The following is a 19,878-nucleotide window of genomic DNA, read 5'->3' as shown; positions in this document are numbered from 1 at the left end:
TTGAGGTCCTGAATATACATGAGTAATGAGAAATTCATTTCCTCCTCATTTTAAGGTTGCCCCTGACTATTGCCTATGTATACATAGTGACTCCAAAAATCGCGATGGGTTTATCCTGGAGGCAAAGGTAGCCTCCACAAAGAGCACCACTGGTTCTTCAGTGGTGGGGAAAAAAATCGAGATAAAATAAAATCATGAATCCACCAAATAGTTCTCAAGCCCAAGCTATGGGTGAGATCTTTATAGCTTTGTAGAAGAATCAAACAAACTTTGATAACCATGGCCTGGTTCTGAACATCTCCCAGTTTAGTGGTAAAAAATGTTTGTATAAAACAACTGTAAAACTATGACCAACATAGCAGTACATGCTTGGACATGCCAATGGTAGATTGGAAATATTTCCAGGTCAACTGTTTTAGCGACCTTAGTTCTAAAGTGTCCAAACACTTTTCAACTACTTTAGTCTTCTGACACTATACCCCTCCTTTACTGAGATGATTAACTGAGAAAATAATTAAATGCTTCAGTAATCTGTACAGTAAAGAAAAGTGGAAAGTTCTGTAGAAACAATCATGTCAATAAAGTCTGAGGTCTCTGTTTTTCCCAGTTTGATGAAGACAAAATTGGGAAACATGATATTATTATAATCCCAGGAGAGCATTTGACACAACATTCATCAAAACTTGAGTAAATGAAGATGAATCTTTGGTTGGTCAGTCAACTTTATAAATTTAAAACTCCATCTTTGCAAAGAATGATAATAATAAGAACATGACAGTGGCAGATGAAGTAATTTACAGTTTTTCATGGGGCTTGGCATTAAGTTCCACTGTGTTTCATGTTGATTTTGAATTTTACAGTTGTTAAATGACACGTAATTGACTCAGTCAGTCTAAAATTGGAATGAATAAGGGAATTCAGCAAAATTTTTATAAATGCTTTTAATTTATAAAATTTATTATATATTTTACAAAAAGCCAAAATTGGTTAATATAATTTAAATACATAATTAATATTGAAGCAGGATTTTTTCAAACTGATCTAAGAAATAAGTCTGGAAAATATTTGTAACATATGTAAGAACAAATAATCACAAATCTTTAATAAAAGAAAATAATGTGCAAAATGATAGTTGTAATCAAAAATGGACATTTTCTACATTTATATATAACTATAATATATTTTTAGCTTATATTTCTAATTCTAAATTTCACATGAGAAACCAAGCCAGAAATGCCAAAATATTACTGGAAAGAAGAGCAAGGAAAAAACTTGTTAGATATCAAGGCTTATCAGAAAGCTGTAGTACATATGGTATTTGAACATGTATGGAAAAGTAGAATGAGAATTCTAAAAACATATACCCACATAAGTAGAAACTTGGTATCAGACAAAGAGGACACTACAATCAGTGGGAAATATGAAGTTTTTAAAAAATATTGTGAGTTAATTAGTTGTCCATGCAGGAAAATAAATATAACTGGATTCCTGTGCCATTCTATGCAACACAAATGAATCCCAGCTAGATTACAGACATAAATGTGCAAAACAAACTTTAGTAGGCAAAGTAGTGTATTTGTCTCTACAAAGTATGATTTCTTAACAAATAAAAAGCTCAAGCCTTAAAGAAAAGAGGCTAATGGATTTGAATACATAAAGAAGTTACATAGAAGAGGAGATGGTTCAATCAGCAAAGTGCTTGCTGTGCAAACATAAGGACCTGAGTTTAGATCACTGGCACCCAAGTAAATTTGGGCACGATAGTACACCTTTGTAATCTCAGTGCTGGGGAGGCAAAGACAGAAGGATCCCTAGGGTTTGCTGGCCAGCTGGCTAGCAGAATCAGCAACCTCTAGGTTCAGTGAGATACCCTATCGAGATGAAAAGTAATCAGGGAAGACACCGAGCATTCACCTCCATCCTCCATAAACATGAGTACCCACACAAGCATGCATACACACCATGCATGAATGCCCACCCTATACAAAGTAATGTACCCCTGAATAATATAAAAATATAAAAATTTAAAAATATCATTAAAAACTAGAGGAACATACTATGCAATGAGCATCATTGTAAAAATAAAATAAACTAGAAATAACACCACAAAATCAAGACAGGAGAGAGGGAATGACAAAGAAACTGAGGGAGGGACAAAGGATAGGAAGGGAGTCAGGTCAGGCTAGGAAGAAAAGTCACAAGAAGTAAATGAAAACAAGAGGACACTATAAAGAACAGAAAATATGAAGACATTCTCGGGCTGGAGAGATGGCTTAGCAGTTAAGCGCTTGCCTGTGAAGCCTAAGAACCCCGGTTCGAGGCTCAGTTCCCCAGGACCCACGTTAGCCAGATGCACAAGGGGGTGCATGCGTCTGGAGTTCGTTTGCAGTGGCTGGAAGCCCTGGCGTGCCCATTCTCTCTCTGTGCCTCTATCTGTCTTTCTCTCTGTGTCTGTCCCTCTCAAATAAATAAATAAAAAATTAAAAAAAAAAAGAAAATATGAAGACATTCTTGACTTATTACCTTGGTCTACTCCCTATTTCCGCCACTAAAAAACAGTTCATTTTCCTCCATCTCATTCATTTTATGCTAGAATACACACACACACACACACACACACACACACACACACACACACATGCACACACACCCAATCTGTAGGCATTGACATTGGAATGAAACAATATTGGGTATATTACAATACTTTTTAAATGTTGATTTTTCTCTTTTTTAAATGGACCTAACAATCCTGCTTCGTATGAGTTTAATGATATGCCAGCAGTGTCTAAAACTTGTTGACAAAAAAGAAAGTAACTTGTAAATGAAAATCCTAAGGCCCTTTCCCAGTCCTACTGTATCAGGAATTCTGAGGTTGAGCATCGCAATCTGTGTTTTGATAAGCCCTCAGGTGATTCCAAGGCAGGGCAGTATGAGAATCCTTGATCTAAGAAAATGACCTAACCAGGCACTTAGCCAGAAATCTGGAAAATATTTTCTTTTGTTTCCTACACATAGCCAAATTCTATTCGTCATCAAGTCTCCCCAAACTAGTCATGACTTTTCACTTTAGAGATGTTTCAGTCATGTTCCCTTCACCATTAATGCCCAGATTTCCGCAACACTTTTCTGAAATCATGACCACTACTCCTGCCATCACCCAAGTCTTTCACAAGGCCATGAGAGTACGGATTTTAAAAGAAAAAAAAACTAATTATATATTTCCCTGATTTACAATTACATCCTGCTCTCCAATTCATTGTTAGACAGAACCCAGACTCCCTAGTAAACAGTCCTTCATGACTGATTGGAGAATAAAGTTACAGACACTTTCTTCCATTCCTTCTGCTTCCCCCTCATCTATTCTTTTTCCCCTTCAGACCCCTGCTTCCAGAACTGGTATGTCTGAGGTGTGGTACTAAGGAGCCCTGACTCAACAACACAAATTTATGTATTAATCTGGAAGTTATGATGGTTTTGAAATCTTATACCTAAACTCACCCTTAATTTCCCCCTTTACTATCTTTTTGATAATGTTCTTGTGTTCTTATTTCTAAGATCAATAGAACTTCAATTGTGTAGTCATGAATATCAAAGGAATGAATGCATGATCTATGCATGCTAGTAACACCTTCTTTAGAAAGTGATCTGTACCTAACATTTCCTTTCACTCACATCTTTGTCTCTCTAGGGCCCCATTGCCTCTCCAAGGTGGATATCTTTTGCCATTGAGATCAGCTTCATGTGTTACTGAAGGTATATCATGCTGTTTTATAGATACTTTATTTTTTAAATATTTTTACTTATTTATTTATTTGACAGAGAAAGAAGGAGGGAGAATCAGAGAATGAGTGCATCAGTCACTGCAAATGAACTCCAAATGAGTGCGTCCCCCTTGTGCATCTGGCTAACATGGATCCTGGGGAATTGAACCTGGGTCCTTTGACTTTGCAGGCAAATGCCTTAATGGCTAAGCCATTTTCTCCAGCTCATAGATACTTTATTTTTATATTGTATACTTGTATTTGTTTGCCAATATCCTATCCCCATCTTACAGCACTCTACTAAATCTATTTGCTATAGTATCCTACTTAGGAAGCTAAATGAACTATATCTTTTTTCTTGCTACCCTCTGATAAAGCTAACTATCAGAGCAGGGAGAGAACTTAAACTCAGCCCCTGGGAAGCCTCTCTTAGCAATTTTAACTCTTTTTTGAAGAGGTGTAAGCAATGGGAACCTTGGTTCTTTCTCTGATCAGAGTTTTCCTGAATAGGAAGCCTTCATCTATAGGATGCTTGCTGCATTTTGTTCGTGTAGAATTCCCTTACTTGAACTTTCCAAGTAGACTTTTGAATTCCAAGTAATACTGTGACTCTCAAATGAGCCTTCTAGTGAAGCCCAAGTGACTGTAAACTCAGAAAAACTGGCATGACATCCTTCTATTAGAACCTATACTTTTCTTTCTCATTGTTGTTGTTTCTTTTATTGACAACTTCCATAATTTTAAACAATATCCTATAGTAATTCCCTTCTTCCCCACTCCCCAGCTTGCCCCTTGGAAACTCCATTCTCCGTCATATCCCTTCCCCCTCTCAATATTCTTGTGTCCCATTAAATTTAAGAACAAGGCTCTAAACTCTTGGGTGATTAGTGGAAGGACTCCTGTAAAAACACAAGTGTTAAGGACACTACAATTGTGTAAACAGTTGGTAGGCAGGTCATGGCCTCGTTCCTTTCTTCCTAGTTTAAGTTGATTAAAAATGTCTCTTAAGAGCCAAATTTTTATTGAAAATGATTCGAGAGCATCATTACTATATTTATCACTAACAGTCCTTACTTGACAATGATTATCAATTAGTATAAACACATTCTAAAGAATAAAGCAATAATAAACATGCAGTATTTATCCTCCGAACTGTACTTCCCATTAAAAGTCTTTTCCATCTTTGCTCTGTGTAGAGAGAGAATACTTTTCTCAACTTTGAACCATATTTGTGTCTCTTTTCACAATTATCGATGTGTAAAATGTTTCATTTCATGGTCATGATTTCTTGTAGTGCTCAACAACTGCAAAGAAAAATTGTTTATACTCCTAATCTACAGATTTAATACTTGGTCATCAAACTTGTTATACTCTACCTATGATGGTTATTGGTAAAGAAATCTCCCTGTGACTTGTTTTGGAAAAGGCATTGTTGTGTATTCCTTGCAAAAGAAAAATTCTCTTGCTTTATATTTTTGTGTGTGTTAAATGAAATGACATTCTCTGCAGTGAAAGTGTTTATTACCATGTTAAGAAACAAAGGTAGTACAATTATTTTAATAACAAAATCACAACTAATTTCAGTAATTCAAACAACTGTATATAACACCACCATTTTGATTATTCTTACGTTGCCCAAAGTCAAATTGTTCAATTCCATTTAAAGCACTGGTGTGCAAAAATGCCAGCATGGATTCACTTCCATTAATTTGCACATAATAATTAATATGTGTTTTGCCATTATGTATCTATTCCTGTGTGAAGCCATCCAAATTAAAATAGTCAGTACTGAAATGAGTCTTCAACAAGGTAAGTAGGAAAGACTTAATTCCCAAGAGATTTTCTGTGTTCTGTGTTGCAGACAGTCCAAATGCACATAAACAATGACTGGACCCTCAGCCCTCCTGTTTCCAGTACATTCCTAGGACTTGATCTCAGGTGTGTTTTCCCTTCCCTTCTCCCTGTGGATATGCAACAAGTTGAATGCTGTTAACATTGTCCAGATATTCAAAGTGACAGAACCGGAGGTACTGCAATCTGGAGCTCTTAACTTTTGTAAACTGGCAAGAATAGAGGAATGCACAAAGTCTCTGGCTAATGACTTCTCCATCTTCTCATATAGACTCTTCTGCCCTTCTATTTGGGAATAGGATATGTATTAGACAACTAACATCTGGTCTAAATATCTATTAGGACCATATGCTTTCCTCTGCTATATTGTCATCCTAGAATAGACTAAGGGAAATCCAAACCAAATGGGGATTTGGGAAAAGTTTCAAGGGTCACTTAATAAAGTAATTTTGGTTTTCCCCTAACAAGGAACACAGCATACTGTAGAGACTATATAGAGACCTAAGAGTAGTCTCACAGAAGAAATAACCTGAATAAATAATCGTCATAATCATCACTGCTTTCCTTATGATTTTCAAATGGGAAGTAGAAACTGTTAATTGTCGCAGTTACAAATAGTTCTATCCTGTCAGGACTTACCCTAAGAGATGATTTTCTCTGGAACAGCCTTGTCTTTTAAATGAAATCCGGTAGCTTTGGATCTGGCTTTGATTTCCCCCAAGTTCTTGCTGATAATATTCCTGGTGCTTTGAGGACTGACATTATTCCTTTCCAGTGAATTATTTGATCTATGGTTGTGAGATATTCATGGCCAAATGACAAAAGACTAAGATTTGATTGTGTAAAAGCACACATTAACAAATGTTCTCTAAGACCAGGTATTGGAAACTGAAAGTTCTTCTCATTTGGCACCCATTGTACAATTAGGACCTGAGCTATTTGACATTGAGAATGTTTTTCATATCAAAGTACTATGAAATAAGTAAAAAAAAAGTCACTAATTTTAAGATTTTATCTCTGTTCTGCAAAGCATTTAGATTAACACAGAACTTACATAAAAATAATGCCATGAGTTATGTTTTACTAGAAGTTTAAAATTACATTGATATTTTTGTCAACATTCTTAATTGAGGAAAATTTTATATTTTATCATAAAAAGTATTTTAAGTGGATTAGAAGCATGTTTTTATCAAAATAATTGCAAACTAACTCTCAGTAGACTGTGCAGGTAAGGGTGATATTTGCAGACATAATCTATATTTTATTATTTTTTGAGTATACACATACCTACTGAAACTTGTGATGGAGCATAGGCAAAATCACAGGGGTCAGGTGTAAGAATATTTAGCTACATTTCTAACCTCAACTTTATTGGTTAATACAGGGCTAGTTATATTAGCCAACATTTTTTTTTTTTCTCAGCTATCACACCTCAATGACTTTGTTTCATAGAGACAGATCTAGCTTTGAACCCATTTCAATTTTAAGGCTAATATTCACTTAATAGAGGAATTTCTCCTTTCATTCATTTAAGATGGGTCCCTGAATCAACTAGTCATTAACTTCTTTAACCATATTATACAATTTAACTTTAAGTACAAGCTTCATAAAAATAAATATTCTTCTCTTGCTCTCTATTCTTACTCCTTTCTTCCTCCACCTTTTTATTCTGTATTACTTAATAATAATACTATCCTCCCCGAAGGCCATTTTAATTTTTTTTTCCAGGATGGAAAGTGAAAGTCTATTTAAGGATTTATTGTTTATAGCCCGGACATGGTGGTGCATGTCTTTAATCCCAGTACTTGGGAAGCAGAGGTAGGAGGATCATTGTGAGTTTAAGGCCATCCTGAGACTACATAGTGAAATGCAGGTCAGCCTGGGTTACAGGAGAACCTACCTAGAAAAACAAAACAAAATGAAGAATTCATTGTTTATAATGTCAAATATGTACATTTAAACTGAATGTAACATTGTCTTTACAAATAAATAACTTCAAATAAAGAAAATAAAGAATATTTAATTGATAGAGAAAAATCTGAAATTATTTTAAAGGGATTTTAGAAAAAATAGATGAGGATTCTATAAGCATATTGACAGAGGAGAATAGAAAAGTTGCTTTCTAGAGCCACAGATTAAATTGAAAGTCATGGGCTTCAAATCAGGATATTATTTCTAGAACAACTTTTTAAGAATAATAAAGGAATACAAAGTGAGCTGAGTGTGGCAGGACATGCCATTAATCTCAGCAATTGGAGGTAGAGGTAGGAGAATTGCCCTGAGTTCAAAGTCAGCTTGGGCTATAGTGAGACCCAACCTTAAAAAGAATACAAAACATAAATATATGTTGAAATTGAATGAAGACTGATAAAGATATTGTGAACAAGAATGAGAAGGAAACCACATTTGCAAAGTTTGTATTTTCATTTTTCTGAAGTAGGTACATATGTAAAAATGTGTTCATATCTTACATGTTTATATATCTCAATTTATAAGGTTATATTTTCTTTATCTGATTTTCAAAAAAAAAGAAAAAGAAAGTAGTAGCATAAATCAATGCAATAGATCAAATACAAAAATATTTTCTTAGAAAATTAGGAAGATGTGTTTAATTAATAGGAATACAACAGGCTGGAGAGGTGGCTCAGCACTAAGGGTACTTGCTTCACATGGATATAAATCTAACCAAAAGTTAATAATAAATATGAATTATTTCCAATTAATAAAACACTGCCTACAAAGAGTTTAGTATTTTATAAACTATGATGGGTAACAACTATGGGTTGTAAAAACAATTATATTGGTCATAACAAATTTCTAAAAACTGTTAGTGGAAGATTATGTGTTAGTGAAGAATAGAGTTGAAATTGTTAGAATGGATTGTAGTTGGAAAGAGTGTGTGCAGTTTAAAAACATTAGTTTCAGAATGTTTATCAAACATGTAAACACCTTTGTATTGACTTATAGAAAAACCTACATGCCTTATTGTGAGCCATAATAAAAAAAATATTGGGGCTGGAAAAATGGCTTAGCACTTATGGTACTTGCCTGCAAAGCCAAAACCCATGTTCAACTCCCTAGAACACATGTAAGCCAGATACACAAGGTGGAAAATGCATCTGGAATTTGCTTGCAGTGGCTGGATGCCCTGCAGTGGCCATTATATCTCTATATCCCCTGTCTTTTTTCTCTTAAATAAATAAAATAAAATTTAAAGCAATGAAAAGCTATTGAGATAGCAGTATATAAAGTAGTTGGTGATCTTGCACCTATGTGAAAACATAATTTATCAGAATCGTTGGAACAGAACCAAGGCAGTTCTAAGATGAATGTTTATAACTATGAGTCCTTACAATAAATAATAAAGTCAATTTCATATAAATAACCTACTGATATACCTCAAAGTTTTATAAAAATAAGAACAGTCCAAAAACCAAAACAACAACAAGAAGTAATAAAGATCAGGACTCAAATTAAATAGAGATCAAATCACAATGCATAAAAATAATCAAGTAAAAGGTTTGTATTTAAAAAAATAATTTAGCAAAACTAACCAAAATATATAGATATAATACCCAAATTAAGAAAGTTAGAAATGAGTAAGGGAAGTTACTACAGATTTCATCAGATACAGAGAATCATTAAGGACTTTGAAAACTTATGTTCCAAAAATAAAAAAAAAATTAAAAAATCTAGAAAAAATAAATTCATAGACAAATATAATTTGCCAAAATTAAAACCAAAGGACATAAACAAACTAGATTAATAAGTCAAAGAAATAGGAGCAGTAATAAACTGTCTCCCAATAAAGAAAAAGCAAAAACTAGATGGATTCACTGATGAACTTTATGTATCCTTTAAAAACACCAGGAGCTGGAGAGATGGCTTAGCAGTTAAGACACTTGTTGGCAAAGCCACAGGACTCAGGACTGATTCCTCAGTACCCATTCAAAGCCAGATGCATAAGGTGGTGCATGTGTCTGGAGCACATTCACAGTGAATATCCCATTTTCTCACCCTGTCTGTCTCTCTCTGTGTCCATATATAAAGTAAATAAATAAAATGTTATATAAAAAGAGCTAACAACAGTGGTTCTCAAACTGTTTCATAAAACAGAAAGGAAAAATTATACTACCAAACACATTCTTAAAGCCTGTATTACCTAATATAAAATGCGGATAAGGAAAAAAGAAAAGTTTATACCAATTTTCTTGATGAACATCAATGACAAAATTGTCAATAGAATTCTGGAAAACTAAATTAAGAACACAATACGGAGATCATCATATATCACATCCAAGTTGATTTTATTCCAGGGATGTGAAGATGGCTCAACATATGCAAACCAATAAGTACAATATAGCACATAAACAAACTTATGGAAAGAAATTACATGATAATCTCAATTGATATAGAAAAATAACCTTTTACAAAGTTCAATATTTTTCATAATAGATGAATAATTAGGAATAGGAGGAACATGTTTTAACATAATAATAGCTATATTTGACAAACGTATATGCCAGTAGCATTCTAAATGATAAAAACGAGAGCATTTCCTGTGATATTGGGAATAAGACAATCTCTATTCTTAATGAATATAGTGCTCAAAGTCTTAGCTAGAATAATAAAAGAGCAAAAAGACATGAAAAGGATATAATAGGAGGTAATGAAGTCCAATTATACCTATTTGCATTTGACATTATCTTATACTTAAAAGACCTTAAATACTCTGCTAGAAAACTCTTAAGACTTATAAACAGTTTCAGCAAAATAAAAAATAAACATCTAAATCCAACACTTTTTCATAGAGGAAAAAATCGTATTCATAGTAGCTTCAAAACATAAAATACTTAGACTAAATCTAAGGGATGTGTGAAATACCTCCACACTGAAATCTTAAGATATTGGAGGAAAATATATGGTAGAAGTAGACTAAAAGAACTTCACTCCTCATGGGTTCACAGAATATTGCGAAAATGATGATATTACTGAAAGTGATCTACAGATTTAATGTAATCCTCAACAAAATCCCACTGACATTCTTCAGATAACTGAAAATAAAAACACTCAATTTCACAGGGAAGCACAAAAGACTGTAAGTAACCAAAGGAACACAGCATGTAGAACAATAGAACAGTGTTGGCAGCATACTTGACCTTAGACGACATTACAGAGGCAAAATAACAAATATAGATGGTACTGGCCCAAAAACAGACCCGTAGAACAAGAGGGATCAGAGAAAGAAATTCACATCAACATTGCCACCCAATTTTTCACAAATATGGCAAATCACACATTGGATGAAAGACAGATAGGCCATTTAACAAATGGGGCTGGAAAAACTGGAGTTTAACTATAGGAAAATGAAACTAGATCTGTATCTCTTACTCTGAACAAAAATCAATTAAAAACATCAAAACCTTAATATAGGATTAGGAACTGAAAACTTCTAGGAGAAAACACATGTGCAGTACTCCAAGGCAAGGATTTTTCAACATTCCAACAGCACAGGAGACAGGTTCAATAATTTACAAATGGGATTCCATGAATTAAAAAGCTACTTGCACAGCAAAAGTAGAAACTTTCAGTGGAGTGGTGAACTGCATAATAGACAAAACACTAATATCTGGAGGATATAGCAAAAATTAAATACAACAAACAACCCATCTTATTAATATGTGGGCTAATGTACTGAATAGACAGTTTTCAAAAGAAGAAATGCAAATGAGAAGTGAATATATGAAAAGCTGTTTAATGTGCTTAACTATCAGTAAAATGCAAATAAACACTGCTTTGTGATTTCATTGTGCCTAGTCAGAACAACTATCATTCAAGAAAAACAGAACAAAACAAAACAAAACAAAACAAAACAATAACTGGCAATAGATAACTGATGAGGATGCAAAAAAAAAAAGTGGAATCCTTACTCATAGTAGGCATATAAACTTGTGTAGTCATATGGAAATCAGCATGAAATGTCATCAAGAAAATTAAAAATAGCACTACCATATAAATCCCATATACCTATGCCACCTGGGTATGTATTTGAAGGCTATGTCAATATACCACAAAGATACATTTCCACATTTTTAGTAAACTCATTTTATTTTTTTATTAAGAGCATACTTTGTACAGGTACATCACGTGTTGAACCCAGCTTTTCCCACCCTGTGCCCCCATTCCGCAGGAGGACCTCCTCAGTAGGGTTTCTGGTATTCTCCATGGGGTTGTTGGTTATGTGTTGTGGGAGCAGCAGTCAGTTATTGGGGGGGATGATGTTTCTGAGTATGATGTCACATCCTGTAGCACTTAACAATCTTTCTTTCCAGAGACTCAGGAAAAAGCACTAGCCTAGCTGTGTTTCAACAAATGAATAAATAAGAGAAAATGTCGTACATATACATAATAGAATTTTATGCAGCTTTAAAGAAAAGTAAACTCATGAAATTTGAGAGAAAATGGGTTGGAATTGAAAATAATTGTGTTAAGAGAAATAATCCAGACTCCAAAAGATAAATGTACATGTTTTCTCTTATATGTGGAACCCAGATTCAAAATATATTGGTGTGCATATATATGTATGTTCAGTAATATGTGTGTGTCTGTGGCCATGTGTATGCATGCACATGTGCTCAGGTTTTGAAACTAGAAAGGGGAACACAGAAGGGAGGAAGATATCTTAAGGGAGGCGGAAAAGAGAGGATAATAGGATGCATGAGATAGGAAAGTAGAGGGGAAGACTGGACGAAGAAATAAAATGAATCATAAAGGAGGAAGGATACATTGGAGGGCAGTGTGGAAGGGGAAAGAATGAGAATAAGTGTAATGGTACATATATATGATAATGTCGTGATGAAGTCCATTCCTTGTTATTCTAACTTAAAATATTTAATTTCATAAGAGCTATAAAAACAAATTTTAGGGCTGAAGATATGACTCAGCAGTTAAAGGCATTTGGTTCACAAGGCATGAAAGTCCTGAGTTTAATTCCTCAGTACCCATGTAAAGCCAGATGCACAAAATGGCACATGTGTCTGGAGTTAGACCCTGGTGCCCCATTGTCATTCCTTCTCTCTCTCTCTCTCCTTGCAAATAAATGAATTAAATTATAAAATAAAAACAAATTTTATGGTTGTTGGACATTAGACAGTTAATGTGAAGCAAAAAAAGTTAATTGGATAAATAAAACTTTTCCAAAGGCATTATGATAAGTAGCAGCAATCAAGAAAACATATTCCTCCTTATCATTCAAGAACACTGCTTGCTCCATATCATTCATGGTACATTGAGTGCCATTTAATTTACTGCAGTCCCAAAAATGGTAACAGGTTGTCTTGTTCATTAATATAATCTACTCTAAACTAAAGGTTGAATCTCTCTCTGTTTTCCAGCTAAAATCAAAGAAATATTGTAGAATGAATATTATATCTCTGAATATTAACACAACTATCATACATTTGTAATCCCAGCACACAGGAGGCAGAGGCAGAGGCAGAGGGATAATCCACAAGTTTGAGGATATCCTGGCATAAGTAGTGAGTTATTTCAGGCTTACAGAATCCGGGGAAGTTCTGTAATGATGGAAGAAGCTGGCCCCTTTCCCAGATTGATGCACAGAGAAAAACCAAGATGGGACAGCCAGCACCACCTAACAAGGGAAGAATACAAACAGTGAAACAGCTGGGAAGCAGGCAAAGCTCACTCGGGGTACATCAGGCTGGAATTCAGATCCACCCCCAATTAAACCTTAAGGAAGGACTATAAGATCTGCCCACAGTGACACCTCTTCCAGAAATCCAAGTTACAAGCTTTAATAAAACATCTGAGTCTATTGGGGGACAGATATTCAAACTATCATGGTGACATAGTAACATTCTATCTTTAATTTAAAAAGTACCTTTTCAAGATACTTAGAGTATTAAAAATACTTAGAGTATTAAAAACAAAACAAAACAAAATAAAAAACTAGGGGCTGGAGAGATGGCTGAGGAGTTAAGGCACTTGCTTGTGAAGCCTAAGGATCTAGGTTCGATTCTCCAAGTCCCGCATAAACTAGACGTGCATGGTAGCACATGCGTCTGGAGTTCAGTTACATTGGCTGGAGGCCCTGGCATGCCCATTCTCTCTCACCCTCTCTCTGTGTCTAATAAGTAAATTAATTAATAAAATAAATTTTAAAAAGACTATATAACTTTTTACTTGCAGTATGTTCTGATTTTTTTTTTGTAAGATATCACTGAGTATTATATTTTTCAGAGAAAGAAAGAAATATCTATAAGGTATTTTCTTTCAAATTAAAAAAAAAGCCAAGATATAAAAAGATGTCAAGGCTATAAGACTATTAAGCATTTCAATCATTTACTTTAAAATATTATGATTTTAAAATCCTTTCTTTAAACATATTAGACTTTTAAAATATCTTCTGAAAATGCTTTTAAAGTTCTTTAAAAATTGTTGAAAATTACTAAGTAGATATGCATAGCCTTCCTTTCTATCATCTTCAATTACATTTTCTTAACCTCAATTAGGTTGATTAAAGATTAAATCTAAGCTAGTGTGTACAGCTTGTGATCTTCAAAAATTCTTGTTACATCCCTGTGATATATAATGAATTTCTTTAATTTGAATTTTAATACTTGTTGCTTCTGTGTTTACTACACTGAAAACAGTCTTTTTTGTGACATACTGTTGTAATTGTTTAAATAAAGATTGTCCTAGAAATCTTACTACATGCAAAACATGAGTCAGATTTCACTTTGAGAAAACACTGGAAGTGAAATGCAAAACATTCAGGTTATTTTTATGAAATAAAAATAGTGTACTTTTTCTTAAAATGTGATTTCTCAAAAAGTAAATATATAGCTTTTAGTTTTATTATTGGTTTTTAGTTAGTTAGTTACATGCTGAATTCTGCCATTGAGATATATAACTGCTGTGATAGCAGAATAGGGGAAGCATTCTCCAGTGCATGTTAAGGGCTGAAGTCACTATTCATGAATCATTCTTGACCTTGACCTTTAAATTTGTGGGTACAGTAAACATACACAGTTCTTAGATTCATATTGCACACATGTCATGTCCACATAAATGGGGAGGACATTGAGAGGAGAGGAAATGGGAAGATTAGAGTTAAGGAAGAGAGGAGGAGAAGGCTATGAAAATCAGCTAAAAAATTGCTTTTGAAAATCCCAGAATGAATGACACCTAAATTTCTTTATGTCAACTAAAAACATAAAATACACATTGCTTTTGTCTTATAGGAAGTCACAGCCTCTTGTCAGCTCTATCTATGCTGCATCTGTCCCAGGAATAGTGGGAGATCCAGTTATAAATAAAATGACAATGCAAACTCAACAATTGGATTAGTGAACTCAACTGGATTAGTGAAAATATTTGAAATAAATATAGAAAAATGGAGAGAATGTTATAATTTTAGTCCTGTGAGCTTTAGCCAGACTTTTTCAAATATCTATCATGTTATTTTTGTCTAGGGTTCAGAGTGCAAGGTCTTGAGTCATGGTGACTTGATCGAGGGCTTTAAGTTTTTAATTAATAGGCTATTTCACTTGGGATATATTTTAATTTTCTAATCATATTTTCCCATATGTACTATTAGGATAATAATAAATCTTTGCAAAGGGATATTTTAAGATTTTAATAGGATAATATTTATAACATAAAAACATTTAGCATAGTGCCTGACTAAAGTGAGGTGCTCTGTTCATGTTTATATACATTTTCTTATTAATTAACAATTAACAATAAAAATGTTAGTTGTGAAAGACAAAGATCCAAAAAAATGAATATAAAAGTGTACACATCACTTATAATACAAATATGCTGAATCACTGCTGCATTTTATTTTTTTCCAGCATTTGATGTGTGCAAGTATGAATGTAGGTATATTTCTTTATGTTTCCATGTGTGTTTGGAAATTACTAGTATATGTAATTTTATGTGAACTCTTTATCAAGTCCACACAACATTCTCACTAGCTTTATGAAGGGTGATAGATTCCAAAACTGTCTATACTCAAATATAAATGGTAGTGCCATACATGATCACATACGTGTAAATATACAGTCCCTATCCTTATCTTGTGATGCACAACAGTGATTTCTGTGGCCCAGTGCTTACAAAGACTCCAATATCTCTCTTCTGATACTATTTTGCATTTAGTTCCATTGTGAAATGTTCAATGTGGTTCAATCAAACTGTTCTCATTCTACTTTAATACAATCTATATATGTTTAGTCCTTCTAAAGTCTAAAATACTGATTTGTCTCTCTCTCCTGCTTCTTGGAGATTTTTATTTATTCTTCTGTTGCCAGTTCATATTTTTTGTACTTACATAAGAATTGATATTTTAAAATATATGTATATATTTTAAATATATTTTATTTATTTGAGAGAGAGAAAGAGGCAGAGAGAGGGCGAGAGAGAGGGGAGGAAGGAGAGAGGGAGGGAAAGAGAGGGAAAAGGGGAGCACCAGTCCTCTAGCCACTGCAAACGAACTCCAGATGCATGCGCCCCCTTGTGTATCTGGCTTATGTGGGTCCTAGATAGTCAAACTGGGATCCTTTGGCTTTGTAGGCAAATGCCTTAACTGCTAAGTCATCTCTCCAGCCCCTTAAACTATGTTCTAATAAATACATAAATTTATATGTATTTATTCATCTGAGAGAGAAAGGCAGATAGACAGACTGAATGAGAATGGGCATGCCAGGGCCTCAATCCACTGCAAATGAACTCCAGATTCATGTGCCACCTTGTGTATCTGGCTTACAAGGGTACTGGATAACTGAACCTGGGTCCTTAGGCTTTTCAAGCAAGTGCCTTAACTACTAAGCCATCTCTTTAGCCCAACAATTAATATTTTTTGGGGGGGGTGGATAGCTCAATAAATATAATGCTTTCCTTACAAGCATGAGTACCTGAGTTTGATTCCCAGTATTCATGTTAAAGTGATATGTATGGTGACATGAAATCCCAGTGCTAAGGAGGCAGCAAAAGGGAGATCTCTGGAGCTTGCTGACCAGCAGTTGAGCCTCATTGGTGAGCTCAAGGTTATCGTGAGACCCTATCTCAAGATGTGGATTGTTCCAGGTCATCCTAGAGTAGAGTGAAACCCTACCTGGAAAAACCAAAAAAAAAAAAAAAAAAAAAAAATGTGGACAGTGTTCCTGACAATGATACTAAAGATTATCCTCTGTCCTTGACCTACACATTCATACACACCTGGTCACAGTTGTATCTCCCATAAACATACAAACATGTACACATACACACACAGGCAGGCAGAAAACAAAACATTAAATCCCTGGTCTTCAATGACATGTCCCTGTATTCCCTATCCTTCTCTGAACTCAGCATCAACTAACTACGTGAAAAATTCAATAGCACTCAGATTACGTCATTTGTTAATGGGATTTTCCTTTACAATCTCCAATAATGTCGTTTGATAGTAGCTTCATTCTATATCTTTCCAATAGTCCTTCAATTTTTAATATTTTCTTTCCTTATAAAATCTACCTTATTTATTTACTGTTTTTGTCTTTTACCTACTTGTATAGGATTAATATACTTTCAGTAATTGTCATATTAACTGATTCATGCTGGCAATAAGTTATTAAGAGTTCACATAGTGCTATTGGGGTCCAATTTTCTACTGAAGTCACTATCACACTGTTTTTTTTTTTTTGGTATAAAAATACAAAATGTCAAGAATTCACAAGATAGATAATATCCAAGTTAAAGATAAAATTATTCTAGGAAGCTAATTCTGCCTGCCTCTTAAAATATTATCCCTGTCCAAATGGCAAAGGATAGGATTTTAAAGTCATAAGAGGACAGGAAGTGGGAGAATCGATACAATTTCCTGTGAATCTAGCAAGTTTAGTTATTGTAAATACCCCAGGATGCAGCTGCAATGCTAGCACATCGTGATGCTGTTCTTTTTGACCCTTTTGTTTGTGTAATTTCCTGTCTCCCATACTTTCATGTCTGCTGCTTAGAAAACTGACAATGCTAATCAATGCAACAGTGCATGGTGCCATGTCACAAAAAACTCTTGTCATTGTTTTATGAACAGATATTCAGTGCTCTAGGTATTTAATAGAAAAAAAAAAAACATTTTGGTAGGGTGGACACTCATCAGTGCCCAAATGATGATGATACTGATATCCATCTACAGGTAAGTGAGAGATTCCATGCTTTGTGCAATGCTTTCCTTCCAGGTTTGTCCCTGAAAGGATCTTTACCATTTTTGGGTATCACCACTTGGGAGGGTGCTGCTGTTGTTTAACGAGTGGGGGTCAGGGATGTCACTGGTCATCCTGTATATGAAAGATAGTCCCCATAGCACAGCCATTTAGCCTGGATAGTTATAGTGCTGAAGTGAAGATATCCTGGCTTTGAGGTGTTAAGCAAAGTAAAATTTAATGGGTACTTCATCACTGAAGAAGAGGGTTCTCTTTATTTATATATTCATTTTGTTTTGTTTTGTTTTTGAGGTAGGATCTTACCTGAGCTCAGGCTGATCTGAAACTCAAATTTTTAGTTCCTGGCTAGCCTCAAGGTCACAGGGATCCTCCTACCTCTGCCTCTGAAGCGCTATGATTAAAGGTATGTGCCACCACGCCTGGCTGATTCTCTTTTAGTTTGAAAGGATAGTTCACCAAAAATCCTTTAAGATAAGACACTGGAATAAAATCTACTCCAAGAACAAGATAAATATCCTGTTCTTACAGAAGGTTACAAAATACTCTCCCCAACCTGTTGGATGCACGATAGGAGAGCTGCCACTCTCTCCATAAATATTCATCACTATGGAAACCTTCCCACATCCATGCACTCCTATAACCTTAAGTGGCAAGCACATATTTTATAAGCATAGCGAGAAAAGAAGCAAATAATGTCCTCTCTGGGCATTCCATGAAATGTTTGACTATCGTTTCTAGACCAGAATTTTTCACCCAGGCTCAACAATAAGATCACCTAAGGAAATTAAAATCTCTGATGCTCAGGCCTCCTGCCCCAAACAATTCATTAAGAAACATGGAGCTCTGTCATAGGCAGCATGCTCTCAGGGGACTCTAAGGTACCAATGAGGCTTAGGACCATTGTGTGAACAACAAAAGGCTGACCTGAAGTCTTTGTGCATAAGGACCAAAGTAGAAGTGCAAGACACTTAATGAGCTGAGTGATCCAGAGTTCAGGAACAAGTCTCCCGGTGCACTCTTGTGAGCATTAAGCTGAGCATCAGGGTCCAAGTAATACAGACATTGTTGCTTCAAAGTTGGCCAACGTCAGGGAGGGAGCAGCTGTTCCCTCTTATCCAGTACTTCATCATATATTAAAAGATGTGAAGGCAGAATAATAGTTTCTTACCCTATTTTAAGAGTAATACCAGGTTTTGACAAGAATGAAATTATAGGACACATAATGCAACAATGAGAAAATTTGAAGCCATCTCTAAAAACATCTATGAGAAGGAAAAATGCTGTAAACAAGCCATCTGTGTTGTGATGGGAAACACATTCCCTTGTGGTGGACCTTGTAGGGAGTCTTGATTATCTTAAAAAAGAAAAAAAAAAAAAAAAACAGACAAGGAACTTGCTGAGGGACCAAAGGCAGCAGGAAAATTGATCCACTTGTTTTCCAAATCTGCACAATACTGTTTCTGCAAGGTGGTATATTCAAAACACAGGCAATGGGTGAATTAATATGAATCTAAGAATTAAATAAAACCCTTTATTGGCAAAGTAGAGCTTTGATGCCGCTCTACATAAACACAAAATTGAACCGTTAAATTTAGAAACGAGCAGACTCATAGGCAGTTTGTCCTTTTTCTATCTATAGCACGGAGCCCTCTGATCATGTACTGTACACTGATGGAAGCATGTGGCTGTGGCAAATGTCCCCCAGGAACGGATCCAAATCACAAGTTCAATTTGCTTCGAGCTCCAAAAAAATTTCCAGGAGTGCAATGCGGGTTGAGTTCCACCATCTTCTTATATTGTCTTTGAAAACGCCAAAAACACACCCAGTGGAACAAGAATGGCATCAAAGCACACAGGTTTGTCTTGTTGAAAACAAACACCTTATCTTGATTTTTTGAAATATCATCTTTCCTATCTTCTAAAGCTTCTTTCTTACTCATCTTTTAAAAATAAACTATACATTTTTCTTCATCTCTGAATTACATGCTGTCCCTAGATTTGGGGTTTCATCAGGCCTGGTATAAATTCCAGCTCCAACTAGT

The 19,878-nt window shown here is 34.8% G+C and overlaps 1 long non-coding RNA gene across 1 annotated transcript; it reads left to right on the top strand.

The window, feature by feature from the left end:
• The first annotated feature begins 3,688 nt into the window (after positions 1–3,688).
• LOC123460057 lies at positions 3,689–19,541 on the top strand. Its single transcript, XR_006636768.1, has 3 exons — positions 3,689–3,753; positions 5,623–5,699; positions 19,476–19,541. It is a non-coding gene; the product is annotated as an uncharacterized LOC123460057 (long non-coding RNA).
• The last annotated feature ends 337 nt before the right edge of the window (positions 19,542–19,878 follow it).

The sequence above is a fragment of the Jaculus jaculus genome, chromosome 4 (assembly GCF_020740685.1).
Source record: "Jaculus jaculus isolate mJacJac1 chromosome 4, mJacJac1.mat.Y.cur, whole genome shotgun sequence".
Taxonomy (NCBI): Eukaryota; Metazoa; Chordata; class Mammalia; order Rodentia; family Dipodidae; genus Jaculus; species Jaculus jaculus.
Note: the sequence above shows the minus strand (reverse complement) of the source record. Positions and strands in the feature narration are given on the sequence as shown.